Below are 25,587 nucleotides of genomic sequence, written 5' to 3'. Positions count from 1 at the left end.
AAAACCACATTCTAGGCAGGAAAGCATAGCAGGAGCCTATGTAGCTGGAAGGAAGTTAGAAGGTACCAGGGAGGAACATAAAAGATACTCTTCAAACTAAAGGGACAATATGGAAGATGAAGTAAAGTAACTGGTGAAGAGTGTCAATGGATAGAAAGTTGTTAGAGGAATTAAGTAACTGGATCCTACTGTTAGCAGTGGTGAATCGTATGAGTTTGCAACAACCTCAATTCTTGCCTCCTCAGAAGAAAGAATTCAACAAGGGGCATAAGAGCAGAGTGAGAGACTGAGGCAAGTTTTAGAGCAGGAATGAAAGTTTATTAAAATCTTTAGAGCAGGAAGGAAAGTACACTTGGAAGAGGGCCAAACAGGTGATTTGACAGATCAGTGCATGGTTTGACCTTTGACTATTGGCATGTTTCTGTGGGAATTACATTCCTTTTTCCCTGATTCTTCCCTTGGGGTGGGCTGTCCTCATGAGTAGCGACCTGCCAGCACTTGGGAGAGGCTGTATGCATAATGTATCTACTGGAGTTGTGCACATGCTCGCTTGAGCCATTCTTTCCTTTCCAGTCAAGTGTTCTTAGGAGGTTATATACCAGTTAAACTATGCCATTTTGCCTCTTAGTGTACATGCTTGAGCCCACTTGCCTAACTCCTGAAATCTTATCAGGAAGCTGGTGATCACCAGATTCAAGTGATTCTGTCTTTTGGGAGACTGCCTTTCCCCAGCACCAGCTGTGACCAATTATAATTTTAGCGCAACAGACCATCCACCAGACCATCACCTGATGGTTGTCTGACATTCTTGGTTGGAGTAGGGGGCCCTGTCCTGCCTTGCTTATGTCTATCTACCTACTGTAACAATACTAGCTGTATAAGATCATGTGAAGATATTTTTAAGTTCAAGAATAACGTAAAGCTATTGAGTCTTTAAAACTGACAGATATTATGCTCAGATTCATATTTTGAAAAAAAAAATCCTCTTGCTGTGGGCATAAAGAATAGATTGGAGGTGGGAAAAACTGGTGATTTTGGTTGGATTTGTGATTTGCTCATAGTGTTAAGAAGTTCTCTATTGTTCCAAGTGATCACTGCTTCCAGACCATATCCTTCTATTAATGCTAACTTTTTCCTTTTAGAGCAATCTGGAATGAAGACTTTCCTTCCCCATCAAAAGCCTTTTATTTTAACCTTTAAAGCTACCTAAGACACAGAACAGGCTAGAGCAATATTTTCTCCATGCTCTTGCTGTTATTAATAGCTCTTGCTAATAGAGACTTAACTTTTTCAGTCAATGTTCTGCTAAAGAGACTTAAACTTTTATCAAGTCCATTTTATTTCATGTAAATGTATAACTTAGATTTGGATTATTTTTCTATCCAAATAGTTAAGGCAATTCTGTTTGGGGTTTCTGCCTATTTGTTTTTTGCAGTTTTCTGGAGACATAGTCTTACTCTGTCACCCAAGCTAGATTGCAGTGGCGCTGTCATAGCTCCCTCCAGCCTCAACCCCTTGGGCTCAAGTGATCCACCTCAGTCCCCCAAGTAGCTGGGACTACAATGCACCACCCTACCTGGCTAATCTTCTTTAATTTTTTTAGAGATAGGGTCTCTCTTTCTTGCCCAGGCTTCTGTTTTATTTTGAAAGCATGGTTGCTTTCATCTTACTCTTTTCAAACTAAAATGAAAAGTAAAATGATATGCCACACTAAAATATTTATGTTTTATTATATCATATTATATACACTATACATATCATATATCTTTATTTGAAGAGCTATTCAAAAATAAAATTTTAAGATATTTGTATTTTTAGTTGGTCTCATAAAGTGAAATTATGATTACAGATGGCTGGATTGCAAATGGCCAGCAAAATAATTGGAGCTGCTATCGGTTTTTAATAAATGTAATCTTCTGAATTTTAGTAAATCCAGCAAATCATTACAAAAGGCATTCAGTAGTAAATCAAACAATTTGGTGTTTCATTAATTAGTATAGTCAAGCCCTTTAAGCTTCTGAAGAATAAGTTTGCATTGACAGAAAATCTTTATAAGCATACTAAAAAAGCAATATTCTAAACAAAACCACAGCATTTGGTTGCTAATATATGCATAGTTGGTAGGGAAAAGTCTGTATGGTTACATGTCAGGCCAGCGGGCTTACCACAATAGCACAGCAGGGAGCAAGAGGAAGAATTAGAGGTTAAACAAAGACAAAGGGGAGTTTTCCAGTTCCAAAGTGTTATTTCATTTAAGAATGATTTTGTTTGCTATTTTTGGCCTCAATCTATCCACATCATTTCTTAGTTATTTTAACTGACAGAAAAAGAAAAATGTAGAATATGATTAAGAAAAAATAAAAGCACATGTTCTTTATCTAAAGTAAATTTCAGGAAATATTAGGTTTAACAATTTAAAAAGATCTGTCATTTTTGTGAGTCAAAAATGATTGACTCTGGGCAATTTCATGTGGTTCAACCTAATCAAACCTACCAGTGGATTGTAATATATCACAACATACATCATGTTGCAGATACAGTTTGCTCACTCTGAATAGATTTGAATACCATTTTTTCTTTTTTGTTATCAAAAATTATTTGTAACAGAAAATATTTACTTTCATCAAATAAATCTCATTTTATTAGATGTCAGAAACACTTGATGTGGACATTTTTAATAGAGATTATCAAGCTCAAAAGAAACCTATAAAATAATGAAGGGATAATAGAGCACAAATGACCTCAAAGCCTAATAAGGTTGATGAACTGAGCCAACCTATAATGCCCTCATTAATATCTCAGCTGATATTCCAGGGTTCAGAGATTTTCCACAGCCATACAGCCACACTCCAGATCTCCCTGATTCCTAGGAGTCTGAAATCTCAGGAAAGATGAGAGTCAGTATAAGTAGTAATAATAATAATAGCAGCTAGCCTTAAATAGTATTTACTGTACATAGGCACTGCTTTAAGTGTTTTACATATATTAATTCATTTATTTCTCAAAGAAATCCAATTAAATAGTTAATGTTAACATTAACACATAGGTGAGGAAATGGAGGCACACAACAGTTAAGCAATTTGCACAAAAGTTTCACTTGAGCCAAAATTTAATTCCAAGCCTTCTGGCACAAGAGTCAGTACTTAACCAGCAGCAAACGTTTTTCAATATAAAAAAAATCTAGTACCACTGAATCAATTCCAGTACATTGTGGGTTGCAAAATTAGTTGAAATACCATCGTTAATAAAGCTTTTCAAGCTTCTTTTCATTCTAATAGCTACCATTCTGGACTACATTAAAGAAAAATAATATGCATGACATTTGATAAGATAATAAGGAAGACTTTGTTCAAGTGACTAATGCACTGGGGACTGCAGTGGCAGAGAGAGATGGGGCCCAACTCTAACTCCAATAAGGGCAGTGGGTGTCTATGATCAAGGAGCTGAGTGGGGGTCAGTGGATGGAAAATTACTGAAAGGAAACAGCGGTAAGGGGAATTCTGGCTAAACCGACTTGACAGGATTATTTTAAAAGGCAAGCCATTTGATAAGATGTCAAGGATGGGAGATTTTTGCTAAACTGATCCAGCAGGATGCTTGCTTACAGTGGACTAAACAGAGTCACTAGACTAAGGATGGAGCCCAAGATTGAGGCCTTGTTAAGAGGAGGATTCAGAGGAGCCTGACTAATGTTTAGTCAGAGAGAGTTTTTGTCGATCCTCCATCTTGTTGAAAGGAAAGAAGAGTCAATTTTCTGTGAATAATGAAAGTCCATTTCTCGTTTTGTAGAGGATATCTGCTGGATGGTATGAACAATCAGGCATTTAATGAGGGGCATTTCTATGAAATAGAAAAAGAAAAACCAAGATTAATGTCTACAAACCCAGTTTCTGTGTCCAGAGGGCAGCCAGTCAAGAAGATTTCTGGATATTGGGCTCAAAGCATCTTTAAAATGTCCACTCAAGGTGACAGAAGCAACCCCACAAATTTCCTGGTTTGCAGTTTGAATGTGTTCAGTGATGACATCAGGTGAACTTTATGAGGGGCCCAAACAGCAGCAGGCATGATGGTCACCTGCACACAACTGTTATGTAGTTTGTTTGAGGTTCATGTCAAGTTGTCCAGCTTCAGCTTGCAGATCTTTTGAGAAAATGGCAGTTTTAGTTCTTAGTGATGCCAAAGCAAAAGGATGGGAGAAAAATTAGAATATTAGTTTGGACAGTTGTAGCCAGATATCAAAGGAAACTAGAAGAATTCTGGATTCAGTCCAGTTTACAAGTATATAACAAAACCTAAAAGGCAATGAACAGAGCTAGAATCTAATAACAGGTACATTTTAGTTTTCCATCAAAACAAAACTTTTTACAATCTCCCCCCCCATTTTAATTTTTCATTACAAAATAAATCTGGTGTCATTAGATTTGGCCTGATTCTTTCAAAAAGCATAACAAGCATGGTCATTGATCACACAGCCCTTTTAAAATTTGCTTTGTGTGAACCTTTCATAAGGAATGTCAGATTAAACTTTTAAAACCCAGGCTAGGATGTCAAGCCAGTAACTTACCACCAGCCTTCGCCACCTATAATACCTACAGATTTTGGTGAATTCCTCTCTTCTTTGGGTCACCAAGATATCCTGAGGTTCCTGGGCCTGCCAGGAAGAGACTTTCTGTATTCAGTTGATTCAATTGTAACATTGGGAACCCTGTAAGCCAGGTACCAGGCTGGTATCTCAAGAGGGCTTTGTGAGCATTGAGTTATAAAGTTGACTCTACTTTCTTAAATCTGTTTGGTCATATCTGATTCTGTGTACTTCATTCTTAAATATGCCATTCCAGTCAAAGCCTTGGTAATATGATCAATGTTTCCAATTTGGTCCTCCTATAATAAAAACACATTCTTATTGAATTTATACAAGGAACTATAGTGCCATAAAAATAATACTACTCTATAATGGTATCCATGTTTTGGAGAGATTAGGCAGGGAGAAAACAAAACGTTTCATTTTGTTTAACATAAAGGTATAATCTATAACATTGCTGTGAGTTATAGATAGTTTAACAGAAAAAGGTTTCTTTAAATATGGAAAACAAAACAATAAAGAACCAGCAATGTTTCAAACAAAAACTCATAAAAATTAGTTCATTCACTCTCACGTAATTAATTTTTATTCCGCTAGATCTTGAATTAGTAGTTTTCTGAACCAATCAGCTTCTAAGGATCTGATAAGAATTTATTTGAAAACAGAATTTGGTTGTTTCTGTGACACACAACAATAATAACCGGACTAAGAGGGTATTGACAAAGACCCATGAACTTTATACAATTTCTGAAATGCTTCTATCAATGACATATACTCATAGCAATAGAAAATAAATAAGCTTAAACATCACATTTACTTAACAGTGCTTCTCATGTGATTTAACATGTCAAATACACCTACTTAGTGTAACATCTGTCTTTCTACAAGATTAGAGCATTTAGGATTTGATTTTGGGAACTTTGTCAAAAATGTTAAAAGTTGAAGCATTTGATTAAATGGGATCACAGGTCACTGTGAAACAATACTTATTTATTTTACCAAAGTAATTAAATAAGGTTTTACAGACAAATACAGAAATTTATATAGTTGTAAGAAACAAACCTTAGGTATTTTAAATTTGCTAAGACTTTAGTTTTTTAAGTAATAGAAAACTGTATTCTTTTAACAAAGACAAAACCCAATTCTAGCTTTTCATCAGTAAATTATGAGCTCTTTTTTTATTATTATTATTACTATACTTTAAGTTCTGGGGTACATGTGCAGAATGTACAGGTTTTCTACATAGTTATACACATGCCATGGTGGTCCGTTACATTCATCACTCTGTCATCTACATTAGGTATTTCTCCCAATGCTATCCCTTTCCTAGCCCCTCAAACCCCGACAGGCCCTGGTGTGTGATGTTCCCCTCACTGTGGCAATGTGTTCCCATTGTTCAGCTCCCACTTATGAGTGAGAACATGTGGTGTTTGGTTTTCTGTTCTTGTTTGTTTGCTGAGAATGCTGGTTTCCAGCTTCATCTATGTTCCTGCAAAGCACATGAACTCATCCTTTTTATGGCTGCATAGTACTCCATGACGTATATATGCCACATTTTCTTTATCCAGTCTATCACTGATGGGTATTTGAGTTGGTTCCAAGTCTTTGCTATTGTGAACAATGCCACAAGAAACATACATGTGCATGTGTCTTTATAATAGAATGATTTATAATCCTTTGTGTATATACCCAGTAATGGGATTGCTGGGTCAAATGGTATTTCTGGTTCTAGATCCTTCAGGAGTCACCACACTGTCTTCCACAATTGTTGAACTAATTTATGCTCCCAGCAAGCGTAAAGTATCCCTATTTCTCCAAATCTTCTCCAGCATCTGTTGTCTCCAGATTTTTTAAGGATCACCATTCTAACTGGCATCAGATGGTATCTCATTTGGGTTTTGATGTACATTTCTCTAATGACCAGTGATGATAAGCTTTTTTTCATTTGTTTGTTGGCTTCATAAATGTTTCCTTTTGAGAAGTGTCTGTTCATATCTTTCACTCACTTTTTGATGGGGTTATTTATTTTTTTCTTATAAATTTGTTTAAGTACTTTGTAGATTCTGGATGTTAGCCCTTTGTCAGATGGGTAGATTGCAAAAATTTTCTTTCATTCTGTAGATTGCTTGTTCACTCTGATGATAGTTCTTTTGCTCTGCAGAAGCTCTTAAGTTTAATTAGATCCCATCTGTCTATTTTGGCTTTTGTTGCCATTGCTTTTGGTGTTTTAGTCATGAAGTCCTTGCCTATGCCTATGTCCTGAATGGTATTACCTAGTTTTTCTTCTAAGGTTTTTATGGTGTTAGGTCTTACGTTTAAATCTTTAATCCATCTGGAGTTAATTTTTGTATAAGGTGTAAGGTAGGGATCAAGTTTCAATTTTCTGCATATGGCTAGCCAGTTTTCCCAGCACCATTTATTAAATAGGAAATCCTTTCTCCATTGCTTGTTTTTGTCAGGTTTGTCCAAGATCAGATGATTTTAGATGTGTGGCATTATTTCTGAGGCCTCTGTTCTGTTTCTTTGGTCTATATCTCTGTTTTGGTACCAGTACCATGCTGTTTTGATTACTGCAGCCTGTAGCATAGTTTGAAGGCACGTAGTGTGATGCCTCCAGCTTTGTTTTTGTTTTGTTTTGTTTTTTGGTTTTTTGTTTGTTTGTTTGTTTTGTTTTTTGCTTAGATTTGTCCTGGCTATGTGGGCTGTTTTCTGGTTCCATATGAAATTTAAGGTTTTTTGTTGTTGTTGTTGTTTTGGTTTTTTTTTTTTCAATTCTGTGAAGAAAGTCAGTGGTAGCTTGATGGGGATAGCGTTGAATCTGTAAATTACTTTGGGCAGTATGGCCATTATCATGATATTGATTCTTCCTAACCATGAGTGTGGAATGTTTTTCCATTTGTTTGTGTCCTCTCTTATTTCCTTGAGCAGTGGTTTGTCGTTCTCCTTGAAGAGGTCCTTTATGTTCCTTGTTAGTTGTATTCCTAGGTCTTTTATTTCTCTTTGTAGCAACTGTGAATGGCAGTTTGTTCTTGATTTGGCTCTCTTTAAGTCTGTTATTGGTATATAGGAATGCTTGTGATTTTTGCACATTGATTTAATATCCAGAGACTTTGCTGAAGTTGCTTATCAGCTGAAGGAGATTTTGGGCTGTGATAATGGGATCTTCTAAATATGCCATCGTGTTATCTGCAATTAGAGACAATTTGACTTTCTCTTTTCCTAATTGAATACCCGGAACTTCCAATACTATGTTGCATAGGATTGGCAAGAGAGGGAATCTTTGTCTTGTGCCAGTTTTCAAAGGGAGTGCTTCCAGTTTTTGCCCATTCAGTATGATATTGGCTGTGGGCTTGTCATAAATAGCTCTTATTGTTTTGAGATACATTCCATCAATACCTAGTTTATTGAGAGTTTTTAGGCATAAAGCGGTGTTTAATTTTGTTGAAGGCCTTCTCTGCATCTATTGAGATAATCATGTGGTTTTTGTCTTTGGTTGTGTTTATGTGATAGATTACGTTTATTAATTTGCATATGTTGAACCAGCCTTGCATCTCAGTAATGAAGTTGACTTCATTGCGATGGATAAGCTTTTTGATGTGCTGTTGAATTTGGTTTACCAGTATTTTATTGAGGATTTTTGCAAGGATGTTCGTCAGGGATATTGGCCTGAAATTTTCTTTTTTAGTTGTGCCTCTACCAGGTTTTGGTATCAGGATGATGTTGGCCTCATAAAACAAGTTAGGGCAGATTCCCTCTTTTTTATTGTTTGAAATAGTTTAAGAAGAAATGGTACCAGCTCCTCTTTGTACCTCTGGTAGAATTTGGCTGTGTACCCATCTGGTCCTGGACATTTTTTGGTTGATAGGCTATCAATTACTGCCTTGATTTCAGACCTTGTTATTGATCTATTCAGGGATTTGACTTCTTCCTCGTTTAGCCTTGGGAGGTTGTAGGTGTCCAAGAAATATATCCATTTCTTCTAGATTTTCTAGTTTATTTGCATAGGGGTGTTTATAGTATTCTCTGATGGTAGTTTGTATTTCTGTGGGATCAGTGGTGATCTCCCCTTTATTATTTTTTATTGCATCTGTTCCGTTCACTATCAGTCTATCTATTTTGTTGATATTTTCAAAAAACCAGCCCTAGATTCATTGATTTTTTTTAAGATTTTTTCCTGTCTCTATCTCCTTCAGTTCTGCTCTGATCTTAGTTATTTCTTATCTTCTGCTAGCTTTTGGATTTGTTTGTTCTTGCTCTTCTAGTTCTTTGCATTGTGATGTTAGGGTTTAGATTTTAGATCTTTCCTGCTTTTACTTGTGGGCATTTAGTGCTATAAATTTCCCTCTAGACACTGCTTTAAATGTGTCCCAGAGATTCTGATACCTTGTGTCTTTGTTCTCGTTGGTTTCAAAGAACATCTTTATTTCTGCCTTCATTTCATTATTTATCCAGCAGTCATTTAGGAACAGGTTGTTCAGTTTCCATGTAGTTGTGTGGTTTTGAGTAAGTATCTTAATCCTAAGTTTTAATTTGATTGCACTGTGGTCTGAGAGACTGTTTGTTATGATTTCCGTTCTTTTGCATTTGCTGAGGAGTGTTTTACTTCCAATTATGTGATCAATTTTAGAATAAATGTGGTGTGGTGCTGAGGAGAATGTATATTCTGTTGATTTGGGATGGAGAGTTCTGTAGATATCTATTAGTTCTACTTAGTCCAGAGCTGAGTTCAAGTCCTGAATATCCTTGTTAATTTTCTGTCTCATTGATCTGTCTAGTATTGACAGTGGGATGTTAAAGTCTCCCACTATTATTGTGTGAGAGTCTAAGTATCTTTGTAGGTCTCTAAGAACTTTCTTTATGAATCTGAGTGCTCCCATATTGGGTGCGTATATATTCAGGATAGTTAGCTCTTCTTGTTGCATTGATCCCTTTACCATTATGTAATACCCTTTATTGTCTTTTTTGATCTTTGTTGGTTTAAAGTCCATTTTATCAGAGACTAGGATTGCAACCCCTGCTTTTTCTTTTCTTTTCATTTGCTTAGTAAATACTCCTCCATCCCTTTATTTTGAACCTATTTGTGTCTTTGTAAGGGAGATGGGTTGCCTGAATACAGCACACCAATGGTCTTGACTCTATCCAATTTGCCAGTCTGTGTCTTTCAAATGAGGCATTTAGGCTGTTTACGTTTATGGTTAATATTGTTATGTGTGAATTTATCGTATCATTATGATGATAGCTGGTTATTGTGCTCATTATTTGATGCAGTTTCTTCACAATGTCAATGGACTTTACAATTTGGTATGTTTTTGCAGAGGCTGGTACCTGTTTTTCCTTTCCATATTTAGTGCTTCCTTCAGGAGCTCTTGTAAGGCAGGTCTGATGGTGACAAAATCTCTCAGCATTTGCTTGTCTATAAAGGATTTTATTTCTCCTTTGCTTATGAAGCTTAAATTGGCTGCATATAAAATTTTGGGTTGAAAATCCTTTTCTTCATGAATGTGGAATATTGGCCCCCATTCTCTTTTGGCTTTTAGGGTTTCTGCATAGAGATCCACTATTAGTCCAATTGGCTTATCTTTGTGGGTAACCCAACTTTTCTTTCTGGCTGTCCTTAACATCTTTTCCTTTATTTCAACCTTGGTGAATCTGATGATTATGTGTCTTGGTGTTGCTCTTTCTGAGGAGTATTTTTGTGGTGTTCTCTGTATTTCCTGAATTTGAATGTTAGACTGTCTTGCTAGGTTGGAGAAGTTCTCCCGGATAATATCCTGAAGAGTGTTTTCCAACTTGGTTCCATTCTCCCCATCAATTTGAAGTATACCAAACAAATGTAGGTTTGGTCTTTTCACATAGTCCCATATTTCTTGGAGGCTTTCTTTGTTTCTTTTCATTCATTTTTCTCTAATCTTGTCTTCACGCTTTATTTCATTAAGTTGATCTTCAATCTCTGATATCCTTTCTTCCACTTGATCAGTTCAGGTATTGATACTTGGTGCATGGTTCACAAAGTTCTTGTGCTGTGTTTTTCAGCTCAATCTGGTCATTTATGTTCTTCTCTAAACTGGTTATCCTAGTTAGCAATTTCTCTAACGCTTTTTCAAGGTTCTTAGCTTCCTTGTATTGGGTTAGAGCATGCTCCTTTAGCTTGGAGGAGTTTGTTATTACCCACCTTCTGAAGCCTATTTCTGTCAATTCTTCAAACTCATTCTCTGCCCCATTTTGTTCCCTTGCTGGCATGAGTTGTGATCCTTTGGAGGAGAAGAGGTGTTCTGGTTTGGGGAGTTTTCAGCCTTTTTGCACTGGTTTTTCCTCATCTTCATGGATTTATCTACCTTTGGTCTTGGATGCCGGTGACCTTTAGATAGGGTTTCTGTGTGGATGTCCTTTTTGTTGTTGCTGCTGCTCCTTTCTGTTTGTTAGTTTTCCTTCTAATGGTCAGACCCCTCTGCTGCAGGTCTGCTGGAGTTTGCTGGAGGTCCACTCTAGACCCTGTTTGCCTGGGTATCACCAGCAGAACCTGCAAAATGGCAAAGATTACTGCCTGTTCCTTCCTCTGCAAGCTTTATCCTATAGGGGCACCCACCAGATATTAACCACAGGTCTCCTGTATGAGGTCTCTGTTGACTTCTACTGAGAGGTTTCTCCCTGTCAGAAGGCACAGGGCTCGGGAACTCACTTGAGGAGGCAGTTTGTCTCTTAGCAGAGCTCAGGCACTGTGCTGGAAGATCTGCTCTCTTCAGAGCCAGCAGGCAGGAACATTTAAGTCTGCTGAAACTGCGCCCACAGCTGCCCCTTTCCCTGGGTGCTCTTTTATTAGGAGATTGTGGTTTTTTTCTATAAGCCCCTGCCTGGGACTGCCGTCTTTTTTTGGCAGAGATGACCTGCCAGAGAGGAGGAATCTAGAGAGGCAGTCTGGCTGCAGGGGCTTTGCCAAGCTGTGGTGGGCTTCTCCCAGTTCGAACATCCAGGGGGCTTTTTTTACACTGTGAGGGGAAAATTGCCTATTCAAGCCTCAGTAATGGCTGACACTCCTCCTGCACACAAGCTCGAGCGTTCCAGGTCTACTTCAGACTGCAGTGCAGGCAGCTAGAGTTTCAAGCCAGTGGATCTTAGCTGCCTGGGCTCCATGGGGGTGAGAACCACTGAGCTAGTCCACTTGGCTCCCTGGCTTCAGCCCCCTTTCCAGGAGAGTGAACGGTTCTATCTTGCTGGTGTTCCAGGTGCCACTGGGGTATGAAAAAAAATCTCCTGCAGATAACTCGGTGTCTGCCCAAACAGCCGCCCAGTTTTGTGCTTGAAACTTGGGCCCTGGTGGTTTAGGCACCTGCAGGTATCTCCTGGTCTGCAGGTTGCAAAGACTGTGGGAGAAGTGTACTATCTGGGCCAAAGTGATCCTCAGGGCACAGTCCCACAGGGATTCCCTTGGCTAGAGGAGAGAGTTCCCCGACTGTGCTTCCTGGGCGAGGCACTGCCCTACTCTGCTTTGGCTTGCCCTCCGTGAGCTGCACCCACTGTCTGACCAGTCCCAATGAGACGAGCAGGATACTTAGTTGGAAATGCAGAAACCACCTGCCTCCTGCATTGTTCTTGCTGAGAGCTGCAGACTGGAGCTGTTCCTATTCAGCCATCCTGCCAACCACCCTGATTGTGTGTTTTAGCCATCAGTAGTCTTTTTCTTGTAGAGAAAACTAGGAAGTAGAAAACTGTGAACTGTCTGTCATAGATCAGCATTTTATAAACATACCATCTCACAATACTTAGAGACATACACTTTTTCATAGCATAGTTTTTCATGTGGCAGAAGGAAATTTTTTTTAACAGACCAGATATATTTAACTTCTTTATATTGTATGAAAACAAGATGCCAAAAGTTTACAAATTTAAACTTATGTTCACTAATTAATTTTCAGTAGTTTGGGGTTTTTTTTTGTTTGTTTGTTTGTTTTTTGAGACAGAGTCTCACTCTGTCACCCAGGCTGAAGTGCAGTGGCACCATCTCAGCTCACCACAACCTCCACCTCCCACATTCAAGGGATTCTTCTGTCTCAGACCCCTGAGAAGGTGAGATTACAGGCAGCACCACCATGCCCCGCTAATTTTCTATATTTTTAGTAGAGTCAGGGTTTCACCATGTCGGTCAGGCTGGTCAAACTCCTGGTCTCTGTTGATCCACCTGCCTTGGCTTCCCAAAGTGCTGGGATTACAGGCATTAGCCACCATGCCCGGCCTGTTTCAGTAGTTTTATCTTTCTTAGAAATTATTTACATATTCAGTAACTATCTCTTACTCAACATAGCATAACTCTAAGGTTTCAAGTTACCAAAAAGATTTTGGCAACTGTTTTTAGGCATATATGTATATATATATACACACACATATATATACATATACATATATATATGCCTAAAATTCAATTCGATTCACTTAATTGTAAAACTATGCTTGTATTGTCCATGAATATTTCATGAGATATTAAACAAAGCTAGTCATCATCTTTATTTTTTCTTTTCTTTTCTTTTTATGAGAAGAGGTAGACTAAGAACAGAGCCCAAGATTGGAGCCTAGTTAAAAAGAGGATTCAGAGGAGCTTGGCTAAAATATGGTCAAAGGAACTTTTCCCATAGTTCTTTAGCTAGGTTACTGATTGCTCATCTTCATATTCTAGACCAACCTGCATCCTGCTGCTACATTAGTATAAGTAAATCATCACTTTAATCTTGTTACTACCTTGCTCAAATCTCTCTATGGTCTCACATAGCCACTGCCAGAAAAGGGTGTAAACAAAGGTAGCATGGCTGAAAGCACCTCACCACAAGCTCAGTATTTCCTTGAAGTCTCTTGTTTTACATTAAAAATTCACACATTTTACATTTCACTCCAAAATACATCTGTTTGTTTTAATACAAAAAAGTTTTAAATTAGGTATCACTAAAATTTAGGTATCACTAAAATTGCTTCACTTAGTTCTTAAAATGTTCAAGTAAAATTGAAGAGTGAGGAAGATGCTTTATGTTTATCCTGAACCTTCCAGTGGACCATGAGGTATATCATATTTCTTTAAAAAATTTAACCCAGAATCTAACATAGTACTTGGTTCATGGTTGATATTCAATAAATACTTGTTATAATAATAAATGAATGGATGAACAAATATAAAAACATGATATTGATAGCTAATAATAAAAATATTTTAAAATGAAAAAGAAGGAAAATTGTACATGGAAGATAGAAGCTTATTTTACATAGAAGTTTGAAGAGCCCAAGTATATAGAATACATTTTAGGTGACTTTCCTTCATATTTAAGACCCTCAATTATATGGCCCCAATCCAACCTTCCCATCTTAGATATTGCTGTTTCCCTGCATTAATCCTCTGCTAAATCCATCCATCTACCCATCCACAATTATTTACAACATGCCCACCATGTACCAGGCACTACATTCTAAAGATGTCTTATACTGTATACCACCCATATATCTTTGCTTTTGTTCTTTCTCCCTGCTTAGAATACCTTCCCTCTCTACTTCTATCTACTAAAGTGCTACTCTTTAAGACTAATTTTAACACTACTTGTATTCACGTGCCTATAAAGAACTGCCTGTACTTTATAAAGAAAAGTGGTTTAATTGACTCACAGTTTCATAGGCTATAGAGGAAGTATGGCTGGGGAAGTCTCAGGAAACTTAAAATCATTGTGGAAGGTGAAGGGGAAGCAAGCACATCTTACATTGCCAGAGTAGGAGGAAGAGAGCAAAGGGCTTGGTGCTACATACTTTTAAACAACCAGATCTCATGAGAACTCCTTATTATAAGAACAGCCAGGGGAAAATCTACCCACATGATCCAGTCACCTTCCACCAGGGCCCTCTGTCAATACTGGGGATTACAATTTGACATGGGATTTCGGTGGGGATACAAATCCAAATCACATCACTAGATTTTTCTGACTACTCCAATTAGGAGTCTGAATTCCTGTAAAACTTACTTAATAGTTATTATATAATAGGCTACATTCTTGATATTTGTATGAGTAGGTCTTGTAAATTTTTTAAGGAAGAGTTCACCATGCAGAGAAGCACATAGATTACATTTGCTTATATCAGATGAAAGTAAACATGTATTTATAGTTTTTTATTTATTATATGCCATCTCATATCCTCAGTTTGCTACCAAATTAGTGACCATCTAGGAGTTGTTCCCACCAGTAATCTAACATTATAATGCTTGAAATAGACACATTCAGTGACTCAAGATTTAAGTTAAAGTGTAGTGATACCTTATATTTCTTGAATAAAATCATCATATTTCTTAAAAAAAATTAACCCAGAATCTAGCATAGTACTTGGTTCATAGTTGATATTCAATAAATACTTGTTATAATAATAAATGAATGGATGAACAAATAGAAAAACATGATGTTGATAGCTAATAATAAAGATATTTTAAAGGAAAAAGGAAGAAAATTGTACATATAAGATAGAAGCTTATTTTACATTAGAGTGTTTAGTAATAGGAAAAGACAAGAATATGCAGAAGTAAGATTAAGTTGATTAATCTTCCAAAACACGTCAGTTTTTGTGAGCTTATGCTTTGTTATTTTTTGTTTTGAGGTCTTAAAAGCATTTAGATGGATCTACAGTTGTACATCTTCACTTAATGAGAAAAGCGTCAGGGTACACCTTTGAAAACATAGACAATTTTCTTCACAACTTAAACCATGCTAAAAAAAAAAAGAGAGAGAGAGAGAGAGAGAGACTAAATATTATCCCTGAAGTTTAGTATAAAAATTATTCAAATTAACCATATCTAAAGAACTATGTTTATATCCTCTGAAGTAATAGATGAGGCCAAAAGTAATTCTTTAAATTTTTTTTCTTTTAATTTTTGTATATTTAGTGGGTATAAGTGCAGAATTTTACATGCAGGTATTGTGTAGTGGTTAAAGTCTAGGCTTGTATTATACTTGTCACCCGAATAATGAACAATGTACCCAATAGGTAATTTTTCCATCCTCACCGCTTCCCACCCTCTCACCTTTTGTAGTTGCTAATGTCTGTTATTCCACACTATATGTCCAGGTGCTCCCATCATTTAGTCCTTGCTTGTGTGAAAACATGCAGTATTTAATTTTCTCTTTCTGAGTTATTTCACTTAGCATAGTGACCTCCAGTTTCACCCATGTTGCTGCAAAAGACACAATTCATTCTTTTTTATGGCTGAGTAGTATTTCCATGGCATATATATATCACATATTCTTTATCCAGTCCTCTGTTGATGGATATTTAAGTTGATTCCACATCTTTGTTATTATGAATAGTGCTGCAATGAACATGACTGCAGGTGTCTTTTTGGTATAATGATTTCTTTCCCTTTAGGTATATACTCAGTAATGGGATTGCTGGATCGAATTGTAGTTCTATTTCTAGTTCTTGAAGAAATCTCTGTACTATTTTCCATAAATGTTATACTAATTTATACTCCTACCAATAGTGCATAAGCATTTTCTATTATCCACATCCTCTCCAACATCTGTGGTTTTTCACTTTTTAATAATACCTCTTCTGACTGGTGTAAGATGGTATCTCATTGTGGTTTTAATTCTCTGACGATTAGAGATGTTAGGATTTTTTCATACGTTTGTTAGCTACTTACATGTCTTCTTTTGAATAATGTCTACTCATGTACTTTGCCCAGTTTTTAATGGGGTTATTTTTTTTTTCTTGTTGAGTTGTTTGAGTTCCTTGTAGATTCTGGGTATTAGCCCTTTTTTGGATGATTGTTTACAAACTTTTTTCCCATACTGTAGATTGTCTGTTTACTCTGTTGTTTCTTTTGCTGTGCAGAATCTTTTTAGTTTAATTTAGTCCTATATGTCTGTTTTTGTTTTTCTGGAATTTGTCTTTGAAACTTACCATAAATTCTTTGTCTAGGTCAATGTTCAGAAGAGATTTCCTAGGCTTTATTTTAGGATTTTATAGTTCTAGATCTTACATTTAGGTATTTAATCCATCTTGAGTTAATTTATGTATATGGTGATAGGTATGGATCTGGTTTCATTCTTCTGCATATGGCTATCCAGTTTTCTCAGTAGCACTTATTGAATAGGCTGTGCTTTCTCCAATGTGTGTTGGTTTTTTTCTTGAGACAGAAGTTCACTCTGTCCCAGGCTGGAGTGCAGTGGCGTAATTTCAGCTCACTGCAACCTCTGCCTTTTGGGTTCAAGGGATTCTCATGCCTCAGCCAACCAAGTAGCCGGGATTACAGGCATGCACCACCACACCTGGCTAATTCTTGTATTCTTGATAGAGACAGGGTTTCACTGTGCTGGCTAGGCTGGTCTCAAACTCCTGGCCTCAAGTGATCTGCCAGCCTCGGCCTCCCAAAGTGCTGGAATTACAGGCGTGAGCCACCGCACCCAGCCTCTCACTGTATATTTTTGTTGACTTCGTTGGAGATAAGTTGGCTGTATGTATATGGCTTTATTTCTGAGTTCTTTATTCTGATCCATTGATCTTTGTGTCTATTTCTATACCAGTACCATGCTATTTTGGTTGCTGTAGCCTTGTAGTGTAAACTGGAGTCAGGTCATGTAACGTCTCCAGCTTCATTCTTTTTGCATACAATTGATTTCATTAATGTGGGTCTTAAAAGACATATATTAATTTTAGGATTTTTTTTCTAACTCTGAAAAATGGTGCTGCTCATTTGATAGAGATTGCGTTGAATCTTTAGATTGCTTTTAAGTCATTTTAACAATACTGATTCTTCCAATCCATGAGCAAAGGATGTTTTTCCATTTGTTTTTGTCACCAACAATTTTTTCATCAGTTTTTGCAGTTCTTTTTATAGAGATATCTCACCTTGGTTAAATATATTTCTAGGTTTCAGGGTGGGTTTTTTGTAGCTATTGTAAATGGGATTGCCTTCTTTATTTGGTCCTTCACTATGTCATTATTGGCATATAGAAATGCTACTGATTTCTGTATGGTAATTTTGTATCCTGAAAACTTTACTTGATTAATTTATCAAAACTGAGAGGTTTTTGGTGGAGTCTTTAAAATTTTCTAGATACAAGATCATATCATCAGTGAACAGGGATAATCTGACTTTCTGTTTTCCAATTCAGATGCCTTTTATTTTTTTCTCTTGCCTGTTTGCTCTGGCAAGGACTTCCAGTACTATGTGGAATAAGAATGGTGAATGTGGGCATTGTTATCTTGTTCCAGTTCTTAGAGGCAGTTCTTTCAACTTTTCCCCGCCAAGTATGATGTTGGCTGTGGGATTGTCTTATATGGCCTTGGTTATTTTGAATTATGTTCCTTCTATGCCTAGTTTGTTGAGGATTTTTATCATGAAGGGATGCTGAATTTTATTGGATGCTTTTTCTGCATCTGTTGAGATGATCATATGATTTTTGTACTTAATTCTGTTTTATGATGTATCACATTTATTGATTTGTGTATATCTAATCATCTTTGCATAAATCCTACCTGATCATTGTGTATTATGTTTTTGATGTGCTGTTGGAATTCTGTTTGCTAGTATTTTGTGGAAGATTTTTGCATCTATCTTCATCAGGAATATTAGTCTATAGTTTTGTTGTTGTTGTTGTATCTTTGTCTGGTTTTGGTGCCATACAGACCTCATAGAATGAGTTAGATAGAATTACACCTTCCTTGATTTTCATCTAGTCCTACACTTTCATTTTGTTGGGAATTTTTGTTGTTGTTGTTGTTGTTTGTTTGTTTTTGTTTTTGTTTTTGTTTTTGACAGGGTCTCACTCTGTCACTCAGGCTGGAGAGACAGCCTGAGTTATGGTTCACTGCAGCCTCAACACCCCCAGGATCAGGTTATCCTCCCATCTCACCCTCCCAAGTTGCTGGGATTACATGTGCATGCACCACCATGCCCAGCTAATTTTTGTATTTTTTGTAGAGACAGAGTTTCACCATATTGCCCAAGCTGGCCTTAAGCATTGAACTCCTGGGCTTAAGCATTTCACCTGCCTTGGCCTCCCAAAATACTGAGACTACAGGCTTGTGCCACCACCCCCAGCCCTGTTGGGACATTTTTAAATTTACTGTCTTAATCTTGCTGTTCATTGTTAGTCTGTTCAAGGGCTCCATTTCTTCCTGGTTCAACCTCAGGAGGTTGTATGTTTCTAGGAATATATCCATTCCTCTAAGTTTTCTAGTTTGTGAGCATATAGTTGTTCATAATAATCTGATAATCTTTTGTATTTCTGTGGTATCAGTTTTAGTATCTCCTTTTTCATTTCTAATTGTGTTTATTTGGATTTTCTCTCTTTTCTTAGACTGCCTAGTGGTTTATCAGTTTTGTTTGTCTTTTCAGAGAAGTAACTTTTCATTTCATTGTTCCTTTGTATTTTTTGTCTCTTTTTGATACCTTACATTTTAAATGTAGGGAAACTAAAAAAAAATTTCAAACCAAAATGCTAATAGGAATTTCATAGCAAAGGAGTTCTGTGGTCAAATTAATTTGGTAAAATATACTGGATTGAACTGCATTCTGCAAGCATGTATTGCATTTCTCTAAGTATATTGTTCAATGAAATATAACTTAGTAAACAGTCCCATTATTCCAAATTATTATAGACCAAGGGTGTCTAATCTCTTTGGTTTCCCTGGGTCACACTGGAAGAAGAAGAATTGTCTTGGGCCACACATAAACTACACTAATACTAATGATAGCCGATGAACTAAAAAAAAAAATTGCCAAAAATATCTTATAAAATTTTAAGAAAGTTTATGAATTTGTGTTGGGCTGCATTCAAAGCCATCCTGAGCCTCATGCAGCCTGCAGGCCATGCATTGAAGAAGCTTGTTATAGACATTTGCATTGTGTCCTGTCATGTGGATAGGTTCCCAAGGGCCATTTCTGTGGTAGCTGTATTTGTCCCCTACTTGTGCAGGTCTGGGAAAGCAGATCCGTTCAGATCCCTACTAACTTGTCTAGGAGAAACATCTAGACTAACCCCAAGATATCACTAATACATCTATAAATCAATCACAAAAGCCTGGAATTCTAAAAGTACTGGATTATAAGTATTTTTAAAGCATTCCCAGTACTTTTTCACCTTTGTGAAAGATTTGCCTTTGCAAATCTTTCCCATTCCATCTGCCTACTCTCTCTTTCCTCTATTTCTATATATTAAAATTCCAACTCTTTTTTTTTCTTTTTCTTTCTTTTTTTTTTTTTTTTAATTTTTTAGGCAGTTTCACTCTGTTGCCAGGTGCCAGGCTGGAGTGCAGTGGCGCAATCAGCTCACTGCAACGTCCACCTCCCTGGTTCAAGCAATTCTCCTGCCTCAGCTTCCCGAGTAGCTGGGACTACAGGCATGCGCCACCATGCCCAGCTAATTTTTGTATTTTTAGTAGAGACGGGGTTTCACCATGTTGGCCAGGATGATCTCCATCTCTTGACCTCCTGATTTGCCCACCTCAGCCTCCCAGAGTGCTGGGATTACAGGCGTTGGCCACTGTGCCCAGCCAATCCCAACTCTTTTTAAGAGATGAAATCTCACTATGTTACCCAGGCTGGTCTTGAACTCCTGATCTAAAGCAACCCTCCTGCCTTGGCCTCCCAGAGTGGTGGGTATGAGCTGCCACACCCAGCCTCAATATTTTTAAAATGCCACTCTCTTTTTGCTCCTTTCTCCAAGCTCTCTAATGGGAATTAACCTATTCCTTGTTTGGTTTTCTCATTCTCACTTTGCATTTATTTCACTGATAACACATCTAACAATCTGCTTTATTGATTCATTCAATTATTGTTCATGTACTCTATGCTAGACTCCATACTATGGGCTCTAGTACATCCTCACTGTGGATAAGCTCACAGGCTAGCTGAGAAGGCAGATACATGAGCAAATTTCTAGAGTGCAATGTGATACGTATTTATAAAGGCATACAAGACTGATGGTAATCAGATTGACCCGAGCAAATATGGACTAAAGTATTTGAATGTAAAATGGCTTATATAACTTTTGGCTTCATTTATAATGTTCAGTTCTGAAGTAGAACGTTGTCATTCTTATTGTACATAACTTACTATTCCACAGCTTATAAGTGCCTTAAGGACCTGACCTGTGTATTATTCATTGTTCTGTTTCCTATTGTACCTAGCACTACTTTAGTTACCTGGAATACACTCAATAAATGTTTGTTAAATTTTATTGGTTTCAATATGGTGAAGCCCTATCTCTACAAAAAATACGAAAGTTAGCTGGGCATTGTGGCACACACCTGTAGTCCCATCTAATCAGAGGGCTGAGATGAAAGGATCAGTTGAGTCCATAAGTTCAGAGCTACAGTGAGTAGAGATGTTTGTGCCACTGCACTCCAGTCTGGGTGACAGAAGAGACCCTGTCTCAAAAAAGAATCTGAAAACAATGGAACCATGCCTTCAGAATTCTAAAAAGAAAGTTATTCAACTGCGCTTAAACAGCAAAAGGATCCAACACGGGCAATATTCCAGCTATGGAGCTAGCTTTAAAAAAAAAAAAAAAAAAAAAAAAAAAAAAACAGTAAAAATATTAATAGGTTAACTGAGTGGAATGGCCCATGCCTGTAGTCCCAGCTACTCAAGAGGCTATGGAAGAGGATGGCTTGAGCCCAAGAGTTCTAGACCAGCCTGGCCACCATAGTGAGATCCCCTCTCTTAAAAATAACAATAGGTTATTGCCAGATGTGGGACATTTGGAAAGAAGTTCATTGAAGATAAAGCAAAGGTGAAAAAACAAGGAGGAAGGGTTGGTTAGGCAATCATTAATTCTAGGGCAGAAAAAGTACAGGATAGGAAGTAAGAACATAATATGCTGTTTTTCTCAACCATGAGCAATATGTAGATAATCATAATGATGTGATGACTGTTTAGCCCCTAAATCTGGTAACTACCCTGGAAACAATATGGGAGGAAAAGCGAAGACAGTGATGCTGTAAGAGCTAATCCTCATCTGTCATATCAAGAAATCACTATATAATGTATAAAATAACCAAGAAATGACTAAGTAGTTATGTGAGGAAAAAATAGAAGGCATTGCTAAGAGTTAAAAGTCATTGCTCTGGAGAATTAGGAGGGATAGGAGCAGGGGAGTGTTAGGATGCATTATAAACTGAAGAGGCTTTTTTAAACTACATGTATTAATATATACATTCACTTGAAAAACTGAAAAAAATAATCATTTGAAAAAAACCAATGAAGGTAACTACCACAAGGAAAAACTAAGAAAATGAAAAGTGCTTGCCTCTGGAAAGAACAACTGGCAGGACTGTTGTTTTCACTGTAAGACTTTTGGAACCATTTGATTTTACTTAACCATTTTCATATATTTCTTTAATGAAAACAATTCTATCTTGATAAAAAGTTACACTCATTCGTAAAATAAACAAATTTCATTAGTTTCTAGGAGTTGCTCATTTTTTTGAAATTTGATCTTAATCTGCAGTTTAATCTATTTTCATATTCAGACTCCTACTTTTTCCTACTTTAAAATGTAATTGAGGGAAGGAGACAACACGCAAACCTTATATACCTGGATAATTATTTGACTTTCTCAGTAGCAGTTTGGAAACTGTAGACTTATTCCATGGGCATTGCCTTTGCACAAAATATTTATGGGATTCTTTTTGTTCCACACTATTTTGAATACACATTTTAGTTTCATCAGAATTCTTGGTCCAACTAAATGTCATCTAAAACTAGGTTTAGTGGGTCAAAGGATATGTATACTTTTTTAGATCAGAAACAATAGGGCATCTTTATCTTGAACTCAAGCACATCATTCTTGTTTCATTATTTTCTCACTTTTAAAAAAGTCATGGCTCAATTTTTAAATTTTTATTTGGATATTTTTAATTGAGAAAATGTATACATTCATGCTCATGATGATTTTCACATTATTACATTCACTGTCATTAGATAATGATAATAGAGGGGAAGACAAAAAGCCTCATTAGCTGATTATCTGACCCTTTACCTCAAAGAGCCTAACCTAGAGATAAAACCAAGGATGTAACAGATGAAGCAAATACTGTAAAACAGCATTTATTTCAACTTCACTTGCTCAGCTTCTGAGAAATCAAACAGTAGTTGAGCTGAAGTTTATCTCACCTTTGGCAAGAAAGAAAAGAAGTGCCAGTCAAATTAATCCTATGGACATAAATAGATATGTTTAAGAAAACAACTGCTTTTTAAAAGCCTGTGAACTCATTTAGAATATCCATTTACTTCCAATTTTTATTCTGACTTCAAAGCATTTTATTTTACAAGTTTATGAAATCAGATTTTAAAAAAATTTTTTTTTTTTTTTTTTTTTTGAGACAGAGTCTTACTCTGTTGCCCAGGCCTAGAGTACCGTGGCTCTATCTTGCCTCACTGCAGCCTCTGCCTCCCAGGTTCAAGAGACTCTACTGCCTCAGCCTTCCAAGTAGTTGGGATTGCGGTGTGTGCCACATGCCCGGCTGATTTTTGTATAAATTAGCTTTTTAAAAATATGGACTCTCTACCTTTTTCCAATTTCCCCTTAATTAATGTTTTATTTATAAACAATAAAACAATTATACTTCTCCAGACTGTACTAATTAAGCCTGGTAAAAATTAAGTAATTAGTATAGATTACATGTTTTCATAAAAGTTTAAGTAGGTTCATGGAGCATAAATATCACAGCATAAAAATAGAGATTTGCAAGTACTAGGTTAACCTCTTATGTGTGATGTATAAGAAAGGCAAATGACCTACTGTCAGAGGCATAATCTGGAATGATTTGAGCAGCAACTGCACATTCTTATATTTTATACAAAATATATATTCACAGATAATATCCAACATGTCCAAACTTTTAACAGGGTGCTTTGGTTTTTATAAAAATTATTTATAACTGTTACAAGGCATACCTTGCTTTGTGAAGACATCAGGCTTGTTTTATTAAAAAATTATGTTAATATTATAACAACAGTTACCATTTGCATGCTGCTTTAAGTTTACCAAATATTTTTATATTTATGATCACAGTTAATCCCAGAAACATTGGAGATAATACCTACAAAGTAGCCAAGAGTTAAGACTCCTTTGGTTATAGGTAAGAACACTCCCCCGCCCCCCACACACTGCCTTAAGCCCTCTCGCCACATAATACACACACGCGTGCGCGCACACACACACAGACACACATTTTAAAATTTTTAATTGGATATTTTAAATTAAGAAAATGTATACATTCATATTCAAGATGAAGATAGGGTGGAATATGAGCCTATCTAGGCTAATGTGAGGCTCCCAGCTCTTTCTCTCTGGATTAGCTGCATTGTTAACTCCAGTCTTGGTAACCCTGACAGTTTTGAGCATCACTGGCCCTGATTTGGCTAAGTGCCCCATCACTGTAGACAGAGAGAGAGAGAAGGATATACTGATTGACTTTGGCAGCTAGACACACCTCTAGAGCTGGGGTAAGATTTCCAAAGGCAAATCCATAGATGGCTACCAGAAGTAGCAAGAAAGAATGGTGGGAAGTCAAACAGCAAACATCTACTCCAGCAGATGCAATCATCTCCACTTTACAGATGAGAAAATGGATACTCAGGCTAAATGACCTACTCAAACCTAGGTCTTCTCATTACAAATCCTGCTCTAGACTGCCTTAAAGGAAAAAGAAGAATGGAAAAGAAAAGAGATGTGGTTTCAGATATGATGTCTATTTCTAGCCTATGTTTTGTAGTTAATCAGGCATGATTGTCTTTAGGGTGATAAGTGAGTTTGATCTATGGGGGGTGGTTGAACAAGGCATTTGTGGGAAACAAAATGTCCCAGGATCAGTGTAGGGACATTTTGTTGTCCCTACACTGTGTGGGAGTAGGAAGAGGTGCAGTGGACATGATCCTTATGATCAAAAGTTAGGAATTTTGAATACTGAATAAAAATCACTAACAAGTATCAGCTACTTACTATGTCTCAGATATTTTGCTAATTACTGTTCATATATCACTTAACAATCATCACATTCCCATGAAATGAAGATTTTACAGTTAAGGGAGCTTAAGCAAAAGGAGGTTTAATATCTTATCCAAGATTATATAATTAGAAATAGAGCCAGGATTTGAATCTAGTCTAGAACCTATGCTCCTACTCACAGTAGTGCCTGTTTTTGTCATGGTTACCAAGTAAAGTAGTGATGTTTACATATCTGCCATATGCTGACTTCTATGGCAGATACTCGTCTGGTGCAATACCTGTTTTCTAGAAATTTCTCCTATAAAGTTGTATGACACAGCAATTCATATGCAGCACACTAAAGAATTTATAAATGCCAGCAAGGTGCGGTGGCTTAGGCCTGTAATCCCAGCACTTTGGGAGGCTGAGGTGGGTGGATCACGAGGTCAGGAGTTCGAGACCAGCCTGGCTAACATGGATAAACCCCGTCTCTACTAAAAATAAAAAATTAGCTGGGTGTGGTGGCAGGCGCCTGTAATCCCAGCTACTTGAGAGGCTGAGGCAGAATCATAGTTTGAACCCGGGAGGTGGAGGTTGCAATGAATTGAGATCATGCCATTGCACTCCAGCCTGGGTGACAAGAACAAGACTCCTCTCAAAAAAAAAAAAAAAAAAAAAAAAAAATTATAAATGCCTACTAAATTTCCACAGATTATTAAGATTAATTTTGTGCTTTTTAAAAAAATTATCAAAGTGCACATCCAAATTATGTTAAAAGTTAGTTAGTCCTACAAGACTACCCTGCTCTAAACTTCCTTCCATCATTTTCCAATCCCCAGATGGAATTCTTTTTTAACTGTGTCTTTTGGTAATTATAAAACAGAATATCTCTAAATCACATGCTTATATTCTACTTCTTAATTTTTTTTTTCAGTTTCACAGATCATCTACTAAATCCTTACTATGGAAGCTATAGACTTAGATCTCTTTTTTGTCTCCTACCCCACTGCCACAAGCACACCTTTATTTCTATATCGTTATATAATGATTTTG

At 36.8% G+C, this 25,587-nt stretch overlaps 1 protein-coding gene across 12 annotated transcripts in view; it reads left to right on the top strand.

The window, feature by feature from the left end:
* Window positions 1-25,587, top strand: part of MBD5 (methyl-CpG binding domain protein 5) — a 478,342-nt gene that overhangs the window by 285,852 nt on the left and 166,903 nt on the right. Inside the window, exon 1 of one of the 12 annotated variants that reach the window (XM_074399720.1) lies at window positions 1-25,587. This exon is cut by the window's left edge and continues 4,935 nt beyond it. The exons of the other annotated variants lie outside the window; for them this stretch is intronic. The gene's annotated coding sequence lies outside the window, so the exon portion shown is untranslated. 12 annotated transcript variants of the gene reach the window in all.

The sequence above is a fragment of the Saimiri boliviensis genome, chromosome 5 (assembly GCF_048565385.1).
Source record: "Saimiri boliviensis isolate mSaiBol1 chromosome 5, mSaiBol1.pri, whole genome shotgun sequence".
Classification (NCBI taxonomy): Eukaryota; Metazoa; Chordata; class Mammalia; order Primates; family Cebidae; genus Saimiri; species Saimiri boliviensis.
The sequence above is the reverse complement of the archived record's forward strand: the minus strand, read 5'-3'. Positions and strand labels throughout refer to the sequence as shown.